Source organism: Fundulus heteroclitus, chromosome 6 (genome assembly GCF_011125445.2).
Source record: "Fundulus heteroclitus isolate FHET01 chromosome 6, MU-UCD_Fhet_4.1, whole genome shotgun sequence".
NCBI lineage: Eukaryota > Metazoa > Chordata > Actinopteri > Cyprinodontiformes > Fundulidae > Fundulus > Fundulus heteroclitus.
The window spans coordinates 24,239,424-24,266,380 of record NC_046366.1 but is presented as its reverse complement, the minus strand read 5'-3'; the positions used below and the strand labels follow the sequence as shown (position 1 = coordinate 24,266,380).

Here is a 26,957-nt window from a genome sequence, read left to right as displayed (position 1 = left end):
ATGCTTATTTTGTTTATTGGTCTGGGAACCAATGTAATTTTGTTGTAATGCTGACAACAATCTTACCTTACCTTTCAGCTGCTAAGCCTCAATACAAAATCTGAAGAGAAGAAATATGGCCTCACCAAATTCTTGCGTCCACATCTACTGTTCCGAGGGCATTTTCTGCCTGGCAATCTTCGAACATCAGGACCATTTCTCTCCACCTGTAACAAATGCAGATTCAGTATTTTCAGATTTGCATAATTTGGTTTTAGAGGAATTTAATGGAAACAAACAGTGTTTTTCAAAGTTGGACTTGTTACCGGAGGGCCCTCTGTAGTCTCCGTTTCCGAGGCTGTGATGAGCAGGAACGCCTGCAGGCACAACAGGACCAAGAGCAAACGCTTATCCATGATATAAGATCTGCGGAGTCTGAATAAGCTTCAAGACATGTAGGTCTTTATATCCTATTCCACAACAAATTACTGTTGATTTGCCTTTTAAGTAAACCAGGAAGTTATTAAGATGGGTGTGTGCTCATAATAAATATTTGTAGACAACATAGTTTATTTTCACTTGTCCTACATAAACCCTAATATTTACTCTATGTATGTTTATCTTTGTTTCCTTCCTTTGCCTTCCCTCCTCAGGCATTTCCTGTCCAAAGCAACAAAAACAAACCACTGAATCATGGAGAAAGGTTACACAATTTAAAAAAGTCTGATGAACAGATTAAATTAATCCTCACTGAATAATGTCTGACAGGAATAATTTAGTTTTTTTTTGTGATTTCCCGGTCAGAATATTCAAGCCTGAGCTACTCTTCTCATTTATATAGATAGATGCATTCAATACATTAGAAAACCATCCATCCACTGAAAGTTAATTTATATCAGCAATTCAATGGAAAAAGTAGAAACTTATATATTATGTATATTCATCAGATGCAGATTGATACGGTTCTAGTGTTCACTTCCCTTAAGTTTGATGATTATGGTTTATGGCTAATGAAACCCCTGAATTCAATTACTCAGACAATTTAAGTATTACCTGAGCCCAATTCTTTTTGAATGTTACATGAGTGTGCTCATGTAACATAAATGCTCATGTTTACAATGTAAACATGAGCATTGGGGGTCTTTTCAGCTGCAGCACCCAGACTCTGAAACCAGCACCGTCTTGATCTCACTTACTGCCCTGGGCCTTTATAAATCCAAACTAAAGACGTTTTGATTCAGGAAGGTTTTTAATAATAAATGCCATTTGGCATTTTACTCCATATTTCTAACATACTTTTATGTTTGTTTGATCTGTTTTTGAAAGACTTTTATGATTTTATTTTAAAGCACTTTGGCTGTCTGGTTGACTGTGCAAATGGGCTATAAAATTAACATGAAATCTAAAGATGTTAGAGGCTTGAGATGCTTCCCTCTGCTTATGAAACATGACACATTTCTGCAACATGAAAACATGACTGCTGATTTCTTTCCAGATCCAGAGTGTGCTTCTTTATTGCTTATTGGTCATTAGAGCACCTGAGTCTGCAGAGCTGAAGGCAGCGATTAGAAGGAAAACCTGCAGATTGAACCGGAGGAACAGCACAAATCTGGCTATAGTGATGAGGAGTCTGACACAATTGAAGAATATTCAAAGCTGCTTCTCTTTTTCATGCAGTCATTAGTCACAAGGTGGCAGTGTTGCTAAAGTCTGAAAGGGTGCTTCATTTATTTTAAGGATTATTTTTTGAAGTTTGAGTTATTTTAACATGTTGTTTCTTTCACCTGATTTCTGCCAGTCATGGAACTCACAGTAGTATTTAAGCAAAGCCCCTATTGTTGGTCCTCAACCTTTATGGAATTTGGCTGCCTTAATAAAATAGTAAAATGTGAAACATTTCGAGTTTTGAGATAATATTCTATCTGTGGTAAAATATGCCTTTCTCTTGTTTTTGTGTATATATATATATATATATATATATATATATATATATATATATATATATATATATATATATATATATATATATATATATATATATACTGTATATACTGTATATTTATATATATGTATATATATATATGTATATGTATATATAAACTAAAACACCAAAGTGGGCTTCTTATTAAAAATATGGCAGTACCTGTTTATAGTCAGTGCTTAAAACTCATCTTTATCCTTCACTCCAGCAAAGACAATATTTGCATACAGTCTTTGCTGGAGTAAAGTATATATTGTATACACATGCTTCTTAACTCTCTGTTCCTCTCTGGTTTCTTATACTGACTTTATGCATTCTGTAGCTCAGTTGCTCTGCCAGATTTTCTGCCAGCTCTTCTTGTCATGGTGTGTTTCCCTGCCCTGTTTCTTTTGTATGTACGTTTTTGGATTTTGTTTTTAAAAACCTACACACTCCAGTTTGCCTGCACTTGGCTCCTTCTCCAACCTAACCGTGACATGATTATTGGGATTTAATTGTTGCGATATAGAGCTATGGTGTACCTAGCTATTTATTTTGAATATGTAACAACATATACAGAAGAAGCAAAAGAAAATATAGATCAAGGTAAGAATAAATAAAAATAGTGAAGTTGGACTTTATGGCATCTGTATGGAACTGTTATCCTATTCCCTCCTCGTTTTGTCTTGGTCACTGCAATGAAAACAAACAAAAAAAAAACTTGCTTAGCAAGAAAAAAATACAATCATTTTATTTTTTTAATCACCTCGTGGGTTTAGGTGTGACATTTCACATTTTATATAGGGAATATTTACATTATAACATCCGATCATTTATTGGATGGTTTTAATGTTGCTTCATTACACCATTAAAGAACATGGTTTAAATATCTGTGCAGAAAGTTAAAGATCCCTCAACCTGCCTTCTTTAGCACAGAGTTCTGGCTCAACACAAGCTTATTTATTAGTTCTAAATGTGCCTTTTTTATTAGTTTATCCTGTAGTATCCTCTGCAACAGAATAAAAACTTTGCCGAAATCCATTTATATTCTTCTTAATAATAATAATAATAATAAACAAGCTTAGATAGTTTTAACAAGTGAACATCGTCCTCTACGGTAGCCACACAAATCTATTTGAAGCTTGGTTCTTTGCATTCTCACATCGGTTGTTAGGCTACTTCCTGTTCACAGCAGTAAAAAAAAGCTGAGCAAACACGGAGGAATATTAAACATAGGCAGGGACAAATTTCAGGGTTTGTTGTGGTGGTGCTGGTGTATTTCATCTTGGTGGTCACTGGAGGGCGCAGTGGAGCTAGCTCTGCTGGAACCTTCTACACAGCTGATCTGCATCATCATATTCAGAGGAAGAGCCGCTCGAAGCATAAATGCGGCAGACGCTATGTCCGCATGTCTCATTTCTGCGCGGGACCGACGTGCGTCAAGCATAAAGCAACTTTAAGAGGTGCTGCCAGTCGGTCATTTGTCACCTGAGTGTTCCCTTCTGTGGTACCATAAGCCCCAGAATCATTTATATGAATCCCCTGTCTCTTCTCGAGATTTTGCCTGAACAGTCTTTATGTTTTGTCTTCAAATGTACCTGTTCGAACTGTCACTGGTTTCCACAACAAATCTCTTGGTTTGATGGTTTATTCCTGTGCATAAACTTACCCAGAAAGTCTGATTCCGGATCAGCATTCTCCAAGTTTCTCTGTCTCTGACTGGTGTCCTGTCTGCATTTCAGCTCCACCATTGCACTCAAGCTTTACCCCCCCAACCCTGACTTAATTCACCCTTTATTATTTATTTTATTTAATTTATTATTATTTCCTTTTAACCTTTTCCAGATTTCTGAAAAAAAAAAAATACTTGAAATGTTTCCTTTTTACCTCCTGAATAAAATACATAACATCTTAATGACTCCAACAAAACCGGTCTAACGTGAGAAAAGATGCCCTATGGGAAGTATAGAATGTCCTAATTTCTTGTTTTTTTGTTGTCGATACAAACGCAGTAGAGGGGCAAAATGTGTTAGTTTAAAATCCACAATAGATTAAATAGTGTTTGAAACACAACTCCAACATCCTCCATTGTTTATGTTAGTGAATGCATGTTAAGAGGCGAGGTCTACACTGAATCCCATGCGCAAACATGCCGGATATGTGGATAGGGGTATCCAGATAAATCCACCATGGGGGATGGCTTCAAATTTTCACACTCTGGGAGACAGGTTCAAATGTCGGTGTCATAATGACTTTGTCTGGACAGAATCCCCTATTTGATTAAAAAGTTTATCAGATACAGTCAAACCGGTCTTCGTGTGGACAGGGCCTCACACTGGGTCACTCTTTCTACAAAAAGCTAACTTACTTTAGCCAAGTTTAATAAATGGGTGCACCCTCATCTGATTAGGATTCAGCAACTGGAAGGGTCTATTTACTATGAAATTGAAAAGACAAATTTTTTAGTTTTTTTTTTTTGTAAATCTTCATTGCAGTGAACTGTTCATTCTTTCTTATGTTTAAAACTTCTCTATCGGCATCACCTGGCTTTGCTGACAGGAAATATTTGTACCATTTTTAATTGTGATCATGAGCCCCACAAAATCTTTCCAAAGGCCAAAAATGGCCCCAGGGTCACAGTTTGGAAACCCTCGATTTAAATGGTTGTACAAAACACCCCCCGTCCCCCAACCCTGACAGACTCCTCATCTGGCAGATGACCTCAAGAGCATCTACTCCAGCTTTGAAAAAGCAGCCGTTCACACCTCCCACCAACTCGTCCACATCACACTCTGTCACAAAAGCTCCCCAAACACAAAATACTTCGCTCAGACCCTCTACCTGGATTCAAGATCTCTGAGGAAGATGTTATTAGGCTATTTGAGTGTCAGGAGACCAGAGAAGCTCCAGGACCTGACGAGTGTTTAATCAGTTGCTACTGACCATGCCTAAAACCAGACTTAAAACCAAAGGTGACCGTGCCTTTATCGCAGTGGTGGAGAAAGTACTCATACAATGTACTTAAGTAAAAGTACAAATACACAGACAAAAATTTACTCAAGTAAAAGTCAAAGTACCACATTATTATTTTACTTAAGTAAAAGTAAGAAAGTACAAGCTTTTAAAACTACTTAAGTATTAAAAGTAAAAGTACTTGCCAACCATAATACCTAACGGCTTATATAATGTCATTAAGTGTACCTATCATGTTTAGTTTTAATAAATCAGTAATGTACCATTTTAATGAGCAATGCTGCAGATAAAGCATGTTTTTATTGTGTTTACCCCCTGTGACAGTTTAGATTTAGATATTTTATTCTATGCATCAGAATTCCAGGGATCGATATCAATAGCGTTTAGCAACTTAACTTACCTCAATATGTTTTTTCAAATTTGATGGTGAATTTTTGAAAGATAGAATTTCATGCTTTCGGGGAAGGCAAAGGCGGCATTGGAATCTCCAGGAAGCGTTTTTTGACCCAGTTATTTCAAAGAAATCTTTTAAATAAGGCCATGGGTGGGGCAGGTCTTCTGGAGGATGACTATCCTTGGACTCCATTCTGGGAGTTAATGATTCTGCAGGTCCTGCGTACTGTGCTGCTCTTCTTGAGGGAGGGCCTAATGGTTATTTCCCGCTTTGGATTGGTTCAGCGGACTGATTCTGCTCTCGCCATTGGATACTTTCAAACTAACGAACAAATCAAAAAAACGAAATGCGTCTTGGATGTAACGAGTAACGAAACGCTGTATAGAAATGTAGTGAAGTAGAAAGTACAGATACTTACTGTTAAATGTAGTGGAGTAAAAGTAGAAAGTATCCATTATTAAATCTACTTAAGTAAAGTACAGATACACGGAAATTGTACTTAAGTACAGTAACAAAGTACTTGTACTTCGTTACTTCCCACCACTTATGGCAGCGGCACCGAAACTCTGGAATAACTTGCCTTGGCATATTCGATCGGCAGGCTCCTTTGAGGTTTTTAAATCGTCTCTAAAAGCACACTTCTTCTCCCTGGCTTTTAATCAAGTCTAAGTGGACATTTAGCAAAATTTTATTTTAAATTTTATTTTATTTCTAAATGTATTTTGTTTAGATGGAAACATTTATCCTATTATATTTTATTTCCATAACATTTTTCTTTTTGCATTGTGTTTATGTATTTTAGCTTTCAGTTTTTATCTTATGCTCTGCAACTATGATTTCTGTACAGCATTTTTTTCAACCCCAGTTGTTTTAAATGTGCTTTATAAGTAAAGGTTGAGTTGAGTTGAGTGTCCCACTCATGGCTGAGTGCTTGCTCTGACCAATTGTCCATCATCTTCAGTAGGAACTCCAACAAGTCTCTGGAACGGTGTAAGGTTCCCTCGTGTTTAAAATGCTCCACCATCATCCAGGTCCCCAAGAAGTACACTATGTTGAGTTTGAATCGTCATTTTCCCGAGGTACATGGTGGATTTCCTTTTTTGCATTTCTATTTTCAAATACGTTTCTCTAATTATTTATGGGTACAGACCACACCACAAGACTTTTCCCCCCACCAAACTATTTTACTTTTATTCATGCCAAACTGGACCTTTAGCTAGTATTACTGTACAATATCCTCTCATACCTTGCAAAACCAATGTTGCACAAAGATTCTCCTGAATCTCATTTAGATATGACTGCTGCCGCATCTTCAAAGCTGGAAAATCTGGAGACTGAACAGGAGGAGTAGCACAGATCTATCCATGATGAACTGAGGAGTCTGAAGCAGCAGAAGAACAATCTGGGCTCTGTATATTCTCTGCTAACTATTTCCACATGGACAGGGAGGAGGGACTACACCCAAGTTGCATAACAAATTCTTGTGCAACGGCACCATTTAAATAAACTTTAATATATATCTTTTTCTGTGATATTTTTTTCTGTGAACTAAGTGAAACACATTGGATAGATCAATTACACAGACTATTGTTTTCAAGTTTTTATTTCTGTTACTTAAAGTGATGTTTTGGTTAGTATAATCTTAAAGGTTGTTATTTTCAAATGGAGCTCTTAATCGATAGATACAGTCACACTTTATTCCATCTGCCTGCTGGGTTGTGAACTTTTTTCCTTCTGGTTCCCTGAAACAGAAAGGAGAAAGTTTATAAGCAAGAACAAGAAAAATATTTAGCTGCAAATGCACATATCACTTTAGGTTCACTTCCAAATCTATATGTTTACATTATTTCACTGAAGCTTTCCGTGGGGATTCGTGTGTTGGTTTAACCTGTAATTCAGACAGAAACAATTAGAGGAAACTGCCATTTGCTCTTTTTGTCTGTTCTAATTTGTAGCACAAACTATACATTTCGAAGAACTTTATCACTTAATTTCAAAGATTTCTTATCGTTTTACCAGTGGTATCATGTCGATGCCTCTTACCTACAGAAGGAAAGCAGAAAATATCCATTTACATCAGCGTTCTAAATAAAAAAGAACTAAGTTTAGAGAATAGTTTTAACATGGGATTCTCTTACACCAATAATTGAGCATCCTCCCATAAACTTGCCACACCTATCTGATTGACGTTTGGCTCGTTGGCTTCTCTCATTCTTGGTTGTTCCCTTCGCCAACAAAGAAAAACAGTCAAGATAAATATGTTATATAATTTTCACAGAAACAAGCTCACATCTTTGTCCATAGTTAATGAGAGTGACCGGTATTCCCAGCACATAAGAGAACTGGGTTAGAGTTCTCATTGTATGCCATCTTGCTCCACTAAACAGTAAAACAAGCCAAGTTTAATCAGTTTTATTCCATAAAACAACAAGTTCTCAGCAAGTCAGATTTCTTTGATAGTATTCAAAGAAGTGCTATTCAAGCCATTTACCATTCACCTAACTGTCCTGCACATTTATCTCAATACTCTCTGAAGAGATGGGATGACCTCACCTACTTCAGAGACCACTAAACAAACACAAATATTTTGGATAATATTTCTTACATTTATTCAAAAATAAACTTGAGCAGTACAGACATGTTTTAGCTTAGCTCCAATTTCCTCCTGCCGTGCAAAACCAAAGCCTCTCAAAATACATCTCTCTGCAACATTAACATTCTTACCAGATCCAAAGTCTGACTTTTTTTCTGATCACTGGTCACCAGAGCAGCTGCATCTGCAGAGCTGGAAAATGCGATGAGCAGGAAAATATGGAGGCTGAACAGGAGGAGCAGCATAGATCTATCCATGGTGAACTGGGGAGTCTGACCCAGCTGAGGAACATTCAAGGCTTTATACCCTCACAGCTAACCAGCTCCACATGGTTTTATGGAGGAGGGAATCTAAAGGAAAAAAAAAAATCACACACACACACGTTGCTACATCATAATCTTAACACATACCAAGTTAGTATAAAGTCTGCTTCACTATGTTGAAATTGCTCCTACTAAAGCTGTAAACATCGGAATGTGCCAACTACTTGTCACAGAGCAAAATCCCCCCAGCGACATGTTTCGTAACAGAGCATCATTATAAAAGATTTACTGTATGTCATTATGTTATTTGTAAAAAAACAAAAACAAAAACAAGTGAGTTCTGGGCTCAAAAGAAGGGAGTCATTCATGCAAGAACCACAACTGTTTAGATACACTTTACTTGATGTGACACAAAAACAGAAATTGTTAGATAACAAGGAAGCCATTTCCCATATGTAAAATGTACCGAGCTAAAATTTAGTTAAGCAGCTCTGGTTGTAAACAAAAAGCTTATATATTAGACAAGATGAATACATTTGTATTTACGACTTCCTCTGCACATAATGCATTCCGGGAGAGCTGATGCGATATTTTATGACAAAACAGTAGCAGCTTTCTGGAAGAGAAATCACAAATGCTGATCTCTAGGTGTCCTCAGTTATTTTGTACTCCATCTTCCTTCTGTTGAATAATGACAAAAACAAAAATCTGTGACTGAAAGAGTACACAAACAATCCATCAAAACTGAAACAGTTTGAAAAAAAGAAAGCATTTTCTCTTTTTTAGACATTTCTTGTTTGTATTACTTATTTATGTACTTATGCATTAAATTCCACCTCTGCAGCTAGTCTTGCTTTCTTGACATAATTGGTCCAGTACTACCTGGCCTGAAACAAATTTTTAATTTTTTCACAATTCCCAAATTGTAGAGAAACTTGTAGACAAGTAGGATTAAAAAGTCTGATTACCTGACTCAAAGACCCCTTTTGTGTGCTGTTTTTTTATCCTTAGAATGATCCAAAAAGGAAAATCGGTACTCAGCAGATTATAAAAGGCAAACATTTCAATTATTGGACATTAATAAATTACTGATGAAGTAATAGAATATATTAACAAATCTAACCCAGTCAAGATTAAAACATATAATCCACAGTATGAGGGATTGCTGCAAAGCCATGGACAATGCAGACGACTGTCCCTGTAGCTCTACGCTTCTTCAGGAGTGAATGCTGCTTGTCAAGACTTGATGCAATCTACTGGGTTTCCTTACGATAGGAAACTTCATCATTTGATAAAGCTATGAGCGTTATTACCACATTAATATGGAACATTAATGTTTAATAGTGTTTTGTATAACTTTAGGATTAACTCATCAAGCAACTGTTCACTACTGCGCCCCTGACATCCCGGGGAAATAATTTCCGGGGGATTTTGACTGAGCAAATCTTGAAAATGATATTTTCTCAAATAATGTTTTGTTTAACTTGGGATTTGCATTGTGAATGAGTTGAAACACATACCAAATGTTGCTCTAAATTAGTCAAGGTAATTTAACCTCATTCCACGTCCTTTAAGATGAATTTTGGTTCTTTAACTTAGATCTGCAGTGAACCAGGATTCACTGAATTATTCTGATGATGGCTTTCAACTATTCTATTTGTCCTTTTGTCTCCTTTGCATGTACCCAGTCCCTGAGCTTCCTTTTTAGCTAATTTAGCTTAGTAGTGTTAGTTAAGTTTTCCTAGCCTAGTAGAGAGGATTTGTTCATTTAAATATATGTTTATTTCAAATTAACAGCATTCTATAGTGATGTTGTCTGGATGCTCACTTGATTTCTGTTAATAAATTCTTATCCTTGAAGAGAAGTTGTCACTCATTTATTCTATATGTGTGCAGAGTTTGTTTTTAAAAGAACGCTAGTGCTCAATCATTCCTTTCAACTATTCTTCTAATATCAGCAGTTTGGGCTTATATTCACTGGACAATACCTAACAGGCCAAGGGTTATTTATTAACAATAACTTAAAACCGTGCGTAATGGCACAATACCGATATCGATATATCTTCATCAGAGTGACGGTTGGGTCGTTGATTTGCAACTTGCTTGGATGTGCACCCATGTGCTTAAGAACAGCAACTTTAAAATACTGAGCAAAAGGCCGGTTGCCTCCTATTTAAGCTTTTTTTGTGGTTGCTATGACCCAGATAACTGGGAATTTATACAGGCATATCTTTATATTCTGTTTTGGTCATATCTTTCAAGCTGTTAAATTTTTCTCAAATATGTCACAGTACCGGTTGTGGTGAAGAGAGAGCTGAGCCAAAAGGCAAAGCTCTCGATTTACCAGTCGATCTACGTTCCTACCCTCATCTATGGTCACGAGCTTCGGGTCGTGACCGAAAGAATGAGATCCCGGATACAAGCGGCTGAAATGAGTTTTCTCCGTAGTGTGTCTGGGCTCTCCCTCAGAGATAGGGTGAGGAGCTCAGTCATCCGGGGAGGACTCAGAGTAGAGCCGCTGCTCCTCCACGTCGAGAGGAGCCAGTTGAGGTGGCTCGGGCATCTGGTCAGGATGCCTCCTGGACGCCTCCCTGGTGAGGTGTTCCGGGCACGTCCCACCGGGAGGAGGCCCAGAGGGAAGACCCAGGACAGGCTGGAGGGACTATGTCTCCCGGCTGGCCTGGGAACGCCTTGGGATTCCCCCGGAGGAGCTGGCCCAAGTGGCTGGTGAGAGGGACGTCTGGGCCTCCCTACTGAAGCTGCTACCCCCACGATCCGACCCCGGATAAGCGGAAGATGGATGGATGGATGGATGGATGTCACAGTATTTGATGCAGAACTACTAACCAATATCCAATTTTACGAATCTAACATTTTTTTTTCAGATGTGAATTGTAATTTAATCTCTAGGATACCGAAGCTACAAGAGAAAATGTTAGGGTGCTGGATGTATTAACCCACACATTTCATTACACCACCCCCCAGCATGCTACAAAAATGGCCAAAGATCAGAGTGGAAAGCTCTGTGACCTAAAGGGGGTTAGACTGTTAATATGCTGGTGAAGATTCTCAGTCATCCAGGTCATGGTCATTCCAAAAAAGGTAAAAAAACAAAACAACTGGACTTGTTTTCCGTAGTTTGAAGACATTTCGCTTCCTATCCAGGAAGCTTTCTCAATTCAAAAAGTCTGGAGTAATGTGGAGTGATGCTTCCTGGATAGGAAGCGAAATGTCTTCAAACAACAGAAAACAAGTCCAGTTGTTTTGTTATTTTACCTTTTTTGGAGTTAGGGTGTTAAGTGTCTCCTTTGCATTTAAAGACGCCGTACCAAAACGAGTTGCTCTTGGATGCACCTGATTGCAGTTCCACTATATAGACCACAACTGAAGAGTTTAAATGTGAAAAAGAAAGCAGTAAAAAATATTGCATGTTCCCTATAAAGTTAATCACAATAGCTTTTACTCACAGAACACAATAAAACTGGATAACCTTTCTCATTTGTTTTAGTGCTATGATTTGACTGCTTAAATTTTTCACAAGTTGCACTCTGTTAGATTCACACATAGGGTTCTCACATAAGTTATTACATTTAATTTATGTAAATACATTTTAGGACCTTTAATTTTAACTTTATACTTCTGTATCTTCAGCTAAGAAAAACTTAGCAAGATTGACTATTTCCTTCAACACCAAAGCCAACTTTTCACTTCCTGTACATGAAGCTCAGACATTTGCTTGGAGCCTTACTTTTTCTTAGGGATATGTTCCAAATACTTTTTAAAACACAAATAGACAGAAAAGCACATGACTGCTGCTGTTATTCTGGGTTTCTTACTAGACCCAAAGAGTGTGTTTTTTTTTTTTGCATCATTGTTTGGTAGAGCAGCTGCGTCTGCAGAGCTGAGGCAACAATGAGCAGGAAAATTTGCAGACTGAATAAGGAGGAGCAGCACAGATCTCTCCATGATGAGCTGAGGCTGCTGAGGAACTTTCGATGCTTTGCACTCTCCCTGCTAAGTATTTCCATGTGGAAAGAAGTTGCACAACAAATTTACACACACACACACACAGTCAATTGTCACTTTCCAACATGGTTTGCAAACCAGTTATAGATGTTTAAATAGCCTTTGTTAATTAATAGACTTGTTTGCGGTCGCTCCAGGTTCTTTTATCTTTGTTCTCTCACACATTTAATAGGAAACATTGTGTCCACCCATTCAGGTGTGTGAAACAGCATATCAGTGTTCTGTTCATCACATTGTTGGAGAAGATCATGCTGTAATACAGACGTGTTCTTGCTGACACAGTCATTCTGTCCAATCCAAGTATGTCCAACTCTGTGTCTCCAGAGTCTGTTTATCTGTAATTTCCATGGCAACTAATTTTGCAGTCCAGTCTCTCTAATTTCATAATCTCTTACACCTTGAAAAATAATTTCTTCAGGTTTTGCTTTCGGAAATATCAAAAAGGAAGGCGCAAATCCTCCTTCAACTTGGACTGCAAAATTGCTCCGAGAAATAAAAATGGTGGGTTTACAAGACTGGTAAACTCCAAGTACACAATCGTGTTTAACAGTTTTGCAGCAAATACTGTGACATAATTGTTCAAAAAACATAACAGAAAAAAGAGAAAACTGAACGGTATTGAGTAGATTCTGAATTACTTTGTGATATCTATCTGCTAAAGGAGGTGTGTACATAAAAATACTTTCTCCAAAAGCATCAACAGTGCTCGTGTCAAATGTTTGAGTATGCAAAACTGACCAATTTGGAAAGTCCCCTAATGGAAATCAAAACAAAATAACACTCGTACAATGCAGAAAACTTAGAAATGCTTTTATGATTAGAAGATAACAGTGTTTACAAACACTGCAGTTTTACCAAGCAATAAGCAGTACATTTTACGATAGCAGAGGTTAATTAGCAGTGATATTAAAGCTATAAGCCAACATTAATTAGCTAAAAAATAAATCAAGCAATACATAAAGATATAAACTTTTAAAGTAAAAATTTAGTTTGACGTTATTAGGTTCGTCTTCATGGTTGGGTCCTTGTTTACTCTCGTTTCTGCTGGTCACTGAAACAAAACAGAGACTTGCTTAGCAAGGAAAAAATGTCCAAGTTTCTGTCATGTATAAATTTACTGTTTCTAAATGATTATATCAAGAATATTTACATTATTTCATCAGAGGTGGAGGACTTGTGAGTTCTTTAATCTGTGGTAGAGAAAGAAAATAATCATTAATAATTAATTTATAATACTTTCAGAGACAAATTTGCAGGATGAAAGCTACAGCATCTGTAGATAACTCAACAGTCTTTTGCTTTTTTTTAAATCTGTTCAGTAAAGTACATTCAGTATCTTATTTCAAAATTATCTCATTACCTCTGGTATTGGTCCAGTCTGTGACAGAAAACAACAGAAAACCCGTTTTTTACAAATCAGTTTTAAACAGTATTTCTTATGTAAAAGAGAAGTAAAAAACCTTGGTTTCAGTTTGTGAAAACACTTCTTACCGAACCAGTCAACACACATCCTCCTGGGAAGAAACCACAGTGAATGCCAGTATATTGGTTGTTAGGGATGTTCATCCTTAACTTATCGTTGCTCAACCCCTGCACCAAAATAAAAACAGCCATGATAGTTAAGCATAAGGTAAATCTGCAAATTAAAAGAGTCAAGCATCTCTTCAAAATTAGTCATAATAATATGTACTCACAAAGCATAAGGAAACTACATTACCTTTTTTATTTGTTATGGAGCTATGGTTTATTTGGGTTTTTCAAAGATTTCACTCTGTTAAGTTTTCTAGTTCTCTCTAAAGCTCTTACTTTATACTTTTGAAACTTCAGTGAAGAACAACCATGCAAGATTCACTTTTTTCTCCAACACCAAACTCAGCTTTTTGCTAAAAGTCTTTCTTTTTCTCTAGTCCTAGTTCCAAATACTTTTCAAACCACTAATACCCAGAAAAAAGTTCTTAGCGTCTATAAAAAAAAGTGTAGCAATCCACAACATTAAAACTGACTGCTCCTGCTACTCTGGAATTTCTTACCTGATCCAAAGATTGCCGTTTTTGTCGGCCATTGTTTGGTAGAGCAGCTGCGTTTGCAGAGCTGAAGGCAGCGATGAGCAGAAATATCTGCAGACTGAACAGGAGGAGCAGTACAGATCTGTCCATGATGAACTACAGAGTCTGGGGTTTCTGCGGAGTTTCAAGGCTATGTACTCTTCCCGCTAACTATTTCCATGTGGACATAAGGGAGGTAGTCCAAAGAAATTGCATAACAAATCCATATACACACATACACATTCACAGATAACTCTGGTCAAATGAAAAAAAAAAAAAATCAAACCTTGCCTTCACACATACAATAATCACCTTCGTGGTTTGTAAAGCAGTTACAAATGTTTAAAGGAGGACCCTCTAACGTTTAGCCACTGTGTATGTAGTATGGTTCATCTTTGGGTACAAGTTTCATATTTCTTAAAGGAGCAATAACCTAAATTTTTTATTTGAAATAGAAAAAACTAAGACATAGTTTTGTGAAGAACTAAAGGTATCATTTAAGAAGGAATATGGTTAAACATCACACACTATCTCTCTGTGTTGTTCTCCAATCTCTTGTTTACATACCTGGGCCGGCCGTGAACAGCTGCCACTCAGGTCTTACCTACTCCCTGCCCATAAAATGCCACCGCCAGGCACAGCCCATCAGATCAAACCGTTCTCTTGCTAACAGTATTATAAAGTTATGAGTTATTCACTTCTTCTCTAGACATGTTCCTCTGAAAGGTGACGCTGTTTTGTTGTGTATTTATCCTTTGCAAATAGGCTAATATGAGCTGATGGGTGAGAAGGGGAAATGGGTGCCGTGTGCTGGAGAGAGATAGGGACAGCATCGTTTGATTGTTTGGATCTGCAGACAGTTCTCAAGCTCCACCTAGTGGTGAAATGTTGCTTATTGCTCCTTACGTTACCACTTTCATCTGTTTAAACAAATACAGTTAAGCCTGAAAATATTCATACCACTGGCAGAAATCTTTTCATTTAGCCAATTTGTTTCTTCTGACAGAGAGCTGCACAGTGTTGCAGTTGGTAGCACTGGTACCCAGTGGTGTAGCCAGAAATATTTTTTTTGCCCAGGCCTAATAAAAAATGTGTGGGCCAAACAATTATAGTTGAAAGTAAGTTTATTTGTAAGCTGCATGTTTGTAAGTTCACTATGGAGAGGATACAGGCTGAGGGGAAGTAGAAAAAAACCTTTTCTGTTCAAGTGTATTGACAGTGGAAAAAAATAATCAGGACCTATCACCTGTAAGATGATTTAGAGCCACAAAGTAGGTTCTGGATAATTTAAACTGCGGCAGCTTGTCAGAGTAATTATTTCTGTTTCTGAACACAACTTCACTAAGTAAGGGCTTAGTGACGTTGCAAACAAGTCAGTTTTCCAGTCACATTGTTTCTGTTGCTCAAGGGAAAGTTAATGGATTTATTAGGCATCATGTCAGATCAACCTTTAACAGTGAAAGAACAGAAGCAATACTCAGAGCTGAACAGAGCAACAGCTACATTACACATATGCCAGTGGATCCAAGTTCCACATGTGCAGCAAATGCTAGTAAACGTTCAAAACTGCAAGCTGAACAAATCAAAAATCCCAAGACAGCAGGTACTATATTTGATATCTGCCTTCTGTCAGAGGCCACTGGCATTAAAGTTATTATTGATACAGAGAATAAACATGGTAAACCGATCAAAATACAGAAGATATGCCCAAGTGCTAAAACTACCAATAACATGGTGGCACTGATCTGCAGACTAAGGAGTACAAACAACCCTAAATGGCCATTTAGATGTGCTTATCAACATCAAGACAATGACCATAGACAGCAAAGACAAAAGTTCCCTGTTTTATGCTTTGGTTCGAGGCATGAAACCAAAAGCTAATGAAGCAGAGATTGCTTCAGATCACAGATCACTCTGTGGAGGCCGACATGCCCAAAAAGTGGGCTGAAAAAATCAGAGAATGGTACACGGCAGAGGCAGAAAGGACAGAAAGAAATATAAAAGTAAAGAGATTCAAAGTTGATTACAGCTCTCATTTCAAGTAACATTTTGTAATTCAAAAATATAAAATTGAGAAATAATGCAAACTACCTTGCATATTAAATCTACACAATTATATACAACCCTACCAAAACAATTCGAAAACTATTTTGTTTTGCAGGAGGACCTTCAGAGGTGGTTAAATTGTATTAACTTTTTCTTTCTTTCTTTTTGCTAATATACAAATTATTTAGATAGTATTTTAGGATATTTCATTAACAGCGAAAACTGAATAGTAAATTTTTACTTTGTGACATCTTCTTGTGGAGGTTAACAGTTTCCTTAACTTCAAATCAGAACCAGTCAGTCCTATGCGATAGACGGTAGGACGTGCCATGGACATTGGAAGTGAACTATCAGGCCTCTGCTTTTCACTTTACAACAGCAGAAAATATACTAAATTGACTCATTCCCATCAGTTGTCAAAGCACATGTGGTTTAAGCTTCCCCATTGAGACATATTTCTTCACCTGCTGTGTTTCTACACTGCCTTTCTGACTACATTTCAAGTCCATGGTGCATTCACGTTACACACCAGATTTTGTTTATTTTTGTCAAATTCCACTGAGGTTGTATTTAGGACATTCTAAGCAACATATTGATGAATTTTCAATTAACTTTGCACACTTAGTAAATGTAATCTGTCTTACAGTCTGACCCTGTTTGACAGACAGACAGCTATCAACAAAAGTGACAATTGACTGAATATGGGTAAAATTTATTTTTTTGTTGTGAAAGCTCTTACAGGTTCTTCCACTGTTGATTAATTTTCATTTTGAGCTACTTTACCCGTGTTATATTCAGTATGCATGCTAGAGTGATTGAAAGAAGACACAGTCCAATTTAAATAGATTAAATGAATATACAATGTAAAAAAATGAGGTAAAAGGGTAGCGGTAAGGTTGTTTACTTGTATAATATAAGCTCTGCCTAAAACTCAGCCACTAACCAGCAGGTACTGTATGTGTCTTTACAGTGGGAACACCTGATGATGCTGGTTTAGAAGAGGAACAAAACATATTGCACTCATCTTTTCACTGATCATCAGTCATTCAAACTGTATTTTATACCAGGATATATTTGTTCTGCATTTGGTTTGATTCTTAAAAGCAGCATTTTATTGTTGAAGGGGTTCTTCACAGGGAATCTACAGGACATCTGTAGCATCTTAATCCACCTATTTAACATGCTTTTTTGTGCCATTAAACAAATTATTTTTGGGTTTATGTAGTAAAAATGTATTTCAAATATACATAAAATATATATAACAGACTAAACCACCCCATTCTTTATCCAGAAAACAGAGAAAAATAGTTTGTTTATTTTTATAATTTTTAAAAAAAGATTTGTGCTGTACCTTTTGTTTCTCAAAGCTGTTATTTTTTTTTCATTTTTTAGGTGGGTTTAAAGTGGGAAGCGCTAACTGAATCATCTTTTTCAACTGTGCTGAAATAGGCATCTTCCAATAGGTTTAGTTTCCCCGTTGTTGAGAACTTTAAAACCCTGCTTGCATTTGACTGCCAGAGGTGGGTAGAGTAGAATTACTTCAATATAGTTTTACTCAGGTAGAAGTAAAAAGTATTCACCCAAACAAATTACTTGAGGAAGGATAAAAGGGAATTTGGGAAACTGACTACTCAAATACGTTTTAGTTACTTAATTCTTAGCAGTCAAATACTAATAAAAACAGACACAGATATAAAGTAAGGTGCATTTATAGAGTGAAAGAAAAATTAGTAACCATAAATAACATTACAAAATAGCACATTCATGCAGAAGAAACACATTTTAGAAAACTAAATTTCTCACAACATACAGCTTTTGAAACCAATCTTAGTCAGTAATGTATATACAGTATGTTAGAAAAAGATAAAGTACTTTCAGTGACAATATACACTGTTTACTCTATTTCTATTTGACCTTTAAGAGCACGGCAGAAAACAACAATAAAACAATTAAGCTTTAGTCCAAACAAGTCTCACATTGCCATAAAGTCTGCTGGCCCATGTCTGCTGCAATTTTGGTTAAAACACCACGTTTTCTTTATTCAGTGAACTAAACAGGGATGGTTAGCGTAGCCAATGGATGCACTCAAGTAAGAGTAGCATATATTGAAAAAATTTTATCACTCAAGTTCAAGCTATAACGTATGGTGCACTAAAACTGCTTTTAGAAGTATTGCTTTCAATGTAACTAGGTGTTACTCACCCCGGTTGAACATGCACAATAGGTTGTGGGTTTGCTGTTTTGTATTTGGTCCTGAGGGTGGACAAGGTGCTGCATCACTGTGTTGAGGGGATTAAAGTGTGTGTGGATGTTGAGCTTTGAGAAAACTCTACTGAACTCCTCAAACAGCCCATGTATGTTCTCAAAGTATCCCATAAACTCCACTAACTGAAAACCATATACCCCTATGATTCAACTGAAGCTAAAGGATCTTTCATAAGCTATTTCACAATTACACAAATCTTGACATATTCTTTGACAGCTCATTTAAATTCACAAAGCAAATCAGTTCTGTTGTTAAGACATGCTTAGTTTAGCTATGATTTCTTGCTAAGGTCTTATTTTCTTCCTTATGATTTTGAAAGACTAAGCCATGTTTTTGTGTCAACTCACCTAGGTTATTGTAATTACTTAGTATACCTTAACAATTGCAGCTTGCACAAAGTGGTGCCTCCTATCTGTCGACAGGAACTAGAAAACAGGAACTTAAACCTCCAGTTCTGGCCACACTTCACTGGCTTCCTTTTCTGTTACTGGATTGATTGTAAAATGTTCCTTGTGGTTTTTATTTTTTTATGTTACCGGTCTCGTCTCATCATATTGAAAGCATTTCATATTGTGCCACAAATCCACAGGAACACTGATGTCAAACAATCAGTGTCTCTTTGCTGCTCTGAGGTCCAACATGAAAGGTGAAGGTGATAGTCCTAGAGCTCCCAAAACTTTTGAATAATTTAAGGATCCATATAAGAGCAGCTCTTAATCTCAAGACTTTTAAGGTGCTTTAAAGTCCCACCTTAAACTCCTTGGCGTTTGAATTATGTGGTTATCTATATTTTTACATTATTTTAATTTTGAATTATTCGTGTATTCTGCGTGTTTGTCAACTACTATCAATAATTATTATTCTTGCTGTGCATCATATCGTTGTTGTTTGTGTTTGTAGTAAAGTGCTACATAAATAAAATTGACATTGGCAAATTAATGAAAAAAAAAAAAAAATGAAACTTGAATTATATGAATTAATTAAAAATATATTTTAGAATTTTCTTTGAAAAATACAAATGTACTGCAGTCTTGATATTTGTATAATAGAAATATTATTTTTATTTCTAAATATGCAGAATTTCTTTCCAAACATATGAGGTATTTCATCTCTCATCTGACATTAACCAGATCTTGGACTTATTTTAATGATTTTTACATTTGTTCATTATCAAAAAGTATTACTAATAGGGCTGGATGATAATTCAATAAATATATTGATCGATAGACATATATAGATAGAAAAAAGGGTCAATAAAAAGTTCTATAGAATAACAATTTTCCTTCCTTTTCCATTCTAATGTAAGGTAAGGTACATTTATTTATATAGCACTTTCAGTAACAAGACATTCAAAGCCATTTAGGGTTAATATTACAGTCATTACATCCTCCCAAACAATCACAAACACAGACCCAGGAACCAAGCTCCGCCCTCTTCAGAGAGCACATGTTCTTTTTTCTTTTTTAAGAACTTGCAGTTTTGGTAAAAAGTTGGTTGAATAAAGGGCTGAGTTTGAATTCATTGTTTGTATGTTCTGTATCTAAATATAGGTTGCTAAGCAACAGCATAAAATGGTCAGGGCTGCACTTAAAATGTTTTGAATTTATTGCTAATTATCGATATCGATCAATATGATTTCTATTTTATTCAGACATTTTTTTCTATATCGTACAGCCCTATACTAGTGCATCCGAAACAGCTACACTTTAAAACAGAAAATCCCTTTCATCCTATGAGGATATGATACTTAGCCATTTTAATTAGTAGGGATTGTATTCCCTTGATAGAATTAGGAGGGATTTAAGGTTCATAGATAATTTTTAATTACTTTCTACAAAGTCAGAAGTTTCTATGCATTTTTGAGTATTTGGTCAAATTCACTTTTAACTGTATAACTTGGGTCAAACATTCTTTTCTGTCGAAGTTTAAATGTGAGTGATATTGTACCTTCTTAATGGTATTTCCATAACATTGACTTTCTTGTCCAAAAGCCACTTTGTAGCTTATTTAGTGGTAGGCTTTCTTTGTGATATGTTTATTATTCTCATGGTCTGGACAATTTTGTCTTAATAAACAGGTTTTTGTGTTTTTCAAAATAACTTCCTGTTATTCGTTACACTCTTTCCACAATGCCTTATGCTTTCTTACAATACACATTTTGGATAAAATAGCCATGCTGAAGAGCAGTCTACTTAAGTCACTGCTATTTTTTGGGAAGTTGGTGGGGAAATCACATTTCTACATCCCTGCGTGACAATGTGGTCAAATCACTGAAAAATACTGAGACACATTTTGCCATAGCCTACGTTGGCACACGCCCAAGTTAACCATTGCATGTCAGCCACTTCCACAAGCATTGATTTAATTCTCTATAAATAAAACCGAACTGACTTACGCAACCCTGGGCATCCTTAAAATGCAGTAGAGAGCCATCAGGGTCTTTATAGTATCCAAAAACTGGTTCCAGATACCAGTAAATAAGTAAGTAAGTAACATTTATGAGGCCACTTATTTAACTATTATTATGCAGCTTATCAAAGAGAAAGTAAAATAAAAGTGTGTTTCTGAGTTTGGCGCTCTCGCAGAGCAGGGGTGGAGTGTTGTTGTGTTGTGTGTGCATGTGTGTGTGGGTTGTGTGTGATAAAAGCCTATTGCAGGCTATTATCGCTGTCTTACTAATGTTTATGGTTGGAGACAGTATTGTCCAGGCTATGGCTGGTTAGAGACATTCCAGGACACTGAAATCGCCATCAGCAGGACCCAAACTGGGGAAAGTCACCACATTGTCCTGCCAGCACATAGCATAAAACACAAAAAGCATAACTTGTTCTGAAAGATATATGTGGTTAAACACATACAACTACATTCTTGAATTACTCTTGTCCTTCAAAGAGTGTTGCCACCCAGAGCACTTTGCTGCAGTGCTATGCTAACATTAGCATGTCTCCTCTCTGTTCTAATCCCTAACTGATAGGCCAGTTCATATTTTATACATTTCTTTGTGTGGTTCTAGTTAATTGTTTGCAGACAAATTACTAGTATTTAAGTACCAAAGGGCAGTGAGCATCTTTTATTGGAAAAGGTGTATTTCTGTTGCAGGAACTGTTACAAGAATTAGGGTAGTCTGTTGAGATAGTTATTATCCCCATTTTGTTGTTACAGCAAGAACAAGGGCCAACTCAGACAAGTACAAGTAGAAATCTACACTCAAAATGGCCACAGTATAAAGGTAGGACTTTTATAAAGGACTAGAGATGGAAGGATGCCAATATTCTCCCACTTTGAATGTTCCAACATTTCCAACTCCAATTTTATCTTCACAACAGATGCAAACTTCTTTATTTTCACATTACGTTTTGCTTCAACAAAACCATCACTTTGAATTTCTTCATAAGAAGCAAATATTTTGACTGATGAAAGATCTCTGACGTCTTTTTATTGGCAAAGATTTTGGTTCTGTCGATACTTCCTCTTTGTTCACATGAAAGTAAAATGGCTTCTAGTGAGTATATAAAGACCTTTACACTCTTCAGTTTTTCAACCATGGACAAGGTTTTACTGCTCAGCCTGTTGTGTCTGCAGGTTTTTCTGCTCACCACAGCCTCCACTTCTACGGAGAAAGCTGCTCTCATCACCGATGATATACATCAACAGCCTGCCGATTTGAGTGTAAGATTTAAAATACAGTGGATTTTATTTACATTTCTGATATTGTGAAATTAAATAGGAAATACATTTTGAAACAACAATAAGAGGTTTCCTTTTCATTTTGTTACAGGAGGTGAAAGGATTGGAAAGGATGAAAATTCGTGTCAAGAGAAGCTGTGGGTGGAGGGCAGGGTCCTGTAATTCTTTCAGAGTGGTAGGGGTTTTCTCTTAACAACAAAATACAAAAACAAATTCAAATACCAGTCACATTTTGAATGTACTCATCCAGTTAAAACAGGATCTTTGTTGATCTGACTCTCTCTTTCTTTTGCCGTTTAGAAACCAACAGAAAAACCCACCAAGTCAAAAAGTAAAGATGTGATGGATGATTGAAACAATTTGCCAATACATGAACATCAAAAATCCAGAGTTGTTTTTTTTTTTTTGCTTTGCCGCTATATCTGTAATGTCACAAATCAATATTTGAATAAAGTGCTTTTGAGAACAAAATCTTTTTAGTTCTCAGGAGGAGAACTAAGGAGGGGTGGTGTTTTGAAACCGTCCTGTAGTAATCTGTAATTTCTGCTTGTGGATTGTTACTTGAAACTGGCAACTCTTTGCTTTGGAAATACATGCACATTGATTGACGTGAAGCTTAATTAATGTCACATAGCTTTGTCAGAAAATAAATGACTTGAATGTTGATTTTTATAAGGTCTTTAGACACAATGATGCTTCCATTGACTTATTTCTTGAGCTTTTGTGTCATTCTGTCGAGGGACCAAGCAGTACTACACAGCGGAGGACACAGGTGTTGGATTCAAAAAGTGGGTTTTATTTACCCAAAACAAAAAAAAATGTTTAACAAAGTTAGAAACTTAACCGGCATGCCAATAAAAGAGGTCAACTCAATATACTGAACCCAGACAGACACAAACCAAACTGACCTAATGAAATCACACAAGATGTTTAAAAGTAAATAGAGCCCAACATTACAGACATACATAGGAAAAACAAAGGAATAAGCTAAATTAATACTTGACTAGAATGCTTTCATACATTAACAAACATACAGGAGTTTCATCACAAAAAAATCTAAGAAAGCTACAGTTTGAGGTCTCTGATCTGATCTTTCTGACACTACAGCTAAAACAGCACTACAATTATAAGGCAGGCATGTGTCCAGGCACAGGAGCTCTCCTTTGACCGATCTTGTCACTGAGAACATTTGATCAATTGCATTGAGAGTCCAGCTGACCAGATCCATAATTTATAGTTTGGAAGATATGTAAACAGTGGCTCCAAAAAGATTGATAGAAGCAAGCAGGGAAGTGGGGGAGGGAGAGAGGAAGCGGAGAGAAAAAAAATGCCCCCCCTTCATCGAGAAGCTGGAAGAAAGGGGTGTTGGTCCCTACAGGGACCCAGGTCCCTGGTCACATTCCCAGAATGCCCATTGGATAATCCAGCCTAGTCTATATTGTCAAATTATTAACCAATAAAGACTGAGAACCATGTTTTTATATAAATGGTCCCTTGCAGAGACTGAAATTATTGCTGATCATTTTAAACACCATTTCTAAACTATTGTGAGTCTAAGAAAAATAAGAATTTTCCTAGCTTTTATACATTTTACAGCATGTATCAATACAATACTGTAACAGTTTTACCTCCACAAATTATGACCAAATCATAAAACAATTTTATTTAGATTTAGAGATACCTTGCTTTGGTCAAGCCATCTTTTACGATGACTTGACCAAAGCAACCATTGACCAAAACATGGTTTTACAAATCTGACTTTTATAAATCTGAGTATTTTTTGGCGTACGCCGTTTTGTTTTTCTTGGCGTAGGTACACTTTTAGTATGGATTCCACGCAAAGTTTTATAAAAGAAACCCCAGCCTAGTTAATCTAAATAGATTTTCTGTAATGGTACAACTCTGTTTTGAATTTCATAGAAGGAACCACCAAACCATCCAAGAATTGGGCCAAAACCCAGTACCTTCCTCAGGGTACCTCAGGAAAGATAGGACCACTGTTGGAACAGAAAGATTGACTCCTCTCTAGATATTACCAGGTGGAGACAATTCAAGAGGGAGCGCAGCTTCAAAACAGATGTGCAGGTTGCGGGCTTTCTGCTGGACAAGTAAGTTAATTCAATATAACAGTGAAGTTTATATGTTGGTCTTATGGTAGAAACGGGGCAGTGTAGTCCAGCAACTACTCTGTCCTCCCGGCAGAAACGCAAGTACAGGGGTCACCAACAAGGTGCTCGCAGGCTCCAGATAGCCCCAAAGGACCATATGGGGTGCCCACAAGCATGTTTAAAATAATAGCACTACCCTTTAGTGAGCTTCTTTTAAAATGCTATTTTATTCAGTTTCTCTTCTTTGTAATCATACTTGTATTTACATAGAATTAAAATGACAAAAGCGTCAAAACATATTTATGTTACATAAAGTTAAGGTGAGCTTGGACTCTTGAAGTTCAAAGGTCAGTACAAAGGTAACCCTTCGTATGACACAGTTCCGATGAAGTAGCTCTCGGTTTCAAAAAGGTTTGTGATATCTGCTCTAGTTTGTTTTCTTCCATAGTATTTATTATGCCTGTAATGGTGAGGCACCAGAGTGCATTTCTGAGGTCTTTGTTATTTATTTAGTACACCATTAGATGGGAGTAACTCTTACATTCTCGGGCTTTAAGCATCTCTGCTGATCAAAAAAGCCATCATCAGAGATTAAACTCTCAAGTGTTTACTCAATTACATTTATGGACTCTGGGTTGTATTATTGCATTTAGTTAAATTAGATCCTTAGTCACGTATATCAGGTCTTTCATTACTTTCATCTCAGTCTTTAACTAGGTTATGCAAATTACTCATCTGATCATGGAAATATAAGAACATCACTCAAGAAAAACTCAAGAGATGGAGACAGTCTTAAGGATAAAACTTTTATTATACCACAACAGTCCTGCCAGACATCAGCTGTTTTCAACTTTAATAAAAACAATGATAAACAATTTTATCGGCTGGACATGGGTTTCCAAACTTTATCAAGCCCCCATTATAACACACCATAGCACAATTCAGGGAATGATGCAAAACGGTCATAAATGTCACATTTTTGACTTTATAATTAGGAGATGCAAGGTTCAAGATGGATTTTCTCATGCTATGCTAGATACACAACTCTATACTTGTCAAGAAAGTTTTTAATCATTTAATTTCTGTGAATTACTTATTAAATATATATGTCAAGGTCCACACAAAATAAAAGAACAACCATCCCCATTACTCAGTATATAACATTATACTAAATGTTTTCTGAAATACAGGAAACAATAAAAAAGATCTAAATGTTTTTTTTCTGTTATGATACCTTACTGAAATGTAACTACAGAAATGTAATGTTATAACCATCACCATAATGAGTAAAAAAAAAAAAAAAAATCCACCCTAAAAATTCTGTAAAACTGAAGAAAATTTAAATCTTAATCTAAATGAAACAAAGGATATAAAAGGGATTACTGTGAGGGTACTGCATTGAAACTTTGAAAATAAAAGTAAAGTAAAATAGACTAACTGGTTGACTTGATACTAACATACCAAAAACTTGAGAAAAAACAAAAAACAAAACCTCAAATGACTAATAGCTAAATTAAAAGCTAATAAAAATAAAACAAAAAGCCATACATTTTGTATAGGTTTAACATAGATTTGTGTGTAAAATTGTCTATGTAATGCAAGTTTCTTTCCAGTGATTTTTGTCATTAGATAAGTTAAGGAATCAAACCGGAAATTAGGATTTTACCCATTTTCAACATTATAATCAACAATAATTTTTATTTTTTAGTCAAGGTTTACAAGTACGCTAATTATCCCTGTACTATGGATGTAATCCTGTTTTGCACATACAATAACCTAAACTTTGGAACATATACAAGATACAACTTTTAGAATATTTCAACAAAATAATATCTAAGCATCATGTTTAACAGCATTTGTATTTTTTTTTTTTACCTTTTTTCACAAATAACCAGATTCTGCTCAAACATTAGCAGCTGCTAAAAAGAAATCCAGTAGTACTAAATAATAACAAAATAAAGCAATGATATACATGAATATTTTGAAAAGTAAAAGCAAATGAATATCCTCTATTTGTCTTTGGGGAGCAAAGTATTATTATTATTATTATTATTATTATTATTATTATTATTATTATTATTATTATTATTATTATTATTATTATTAGTAGTAGTAGTAGTAGTAGTAGTAGTAGTATTTCTAAACAAATCAGCTCAACTAGAACATTTCTGTCTAGGGAGCAAAAAGGAAATTTTACAGTTTACTTCAGAAGATCATACAATTTAATATTAACATAACCAAACCATGAACTTACTTCAGTCTAACTTCCTAAGTGACAACATTGGCTAATTTAATTATCAGTAATACACTTGGAATCAGATGCCATCACTGAGTTAGCATGCATTAATCCTTATACTGATAAAAACAATATTTTGTTAGGCTCACCGTTAGAATAATTTACCAGATGGCCTAAACTATAGAATGTAAAGGAGGAAGGTTAAAAGTTATGTAAAGGTTTAAAACAAACAAACAAACAAACAGGGCTTTTGCAGTAGATCTCGATTAGCAGTAATGAAAGTATGTTATTTTCAGAGCCCTGTGATGGTAAAATATTGTTGGTAAGATGATACATAATTCAGTCTGCCTTTGATGAACAGGCAGGTGCTGCGTAGTTTTG

At 36.1% G+C, this 26,957-nt stretch overlaps 1 long non-coding RNA gene across 2 annotated transcripts; it reads right to left on the bottom strand.

The window, feature by feature from the left end:
- Nucleotides 1–6,891: 6,891 nt before the first annotated feature.
- Nucleotides 6,892–18,607, bottom strand: LOC110367458. Of its 2 annotated transcripts, none has more exons than XR_004931235.1 (6): nucleotides 18,482–18,607; nucleotides 8,031–8,249; nucleotides 7,445–7,531; nucleotides 7,323–7,349; nucleotides 7,149–7,194; nucleotides 6,892–7,048 (listed from the first exon to the last, which is right to left on the bottom strand). It is a non-coding gene; the product is annotated as an uncharacterized LOC110367458 (long non-coding RNA). The 2 variants fall into 2 exon arrangements; XR_004931236.1 differs by lacking the exon at nucleotides 18,482–18,607 and adding an exon at nucleotides 8,709–8,723.
- Nucleotides 18,608–26,957: the final 8,350 nt, after the last annotated feature.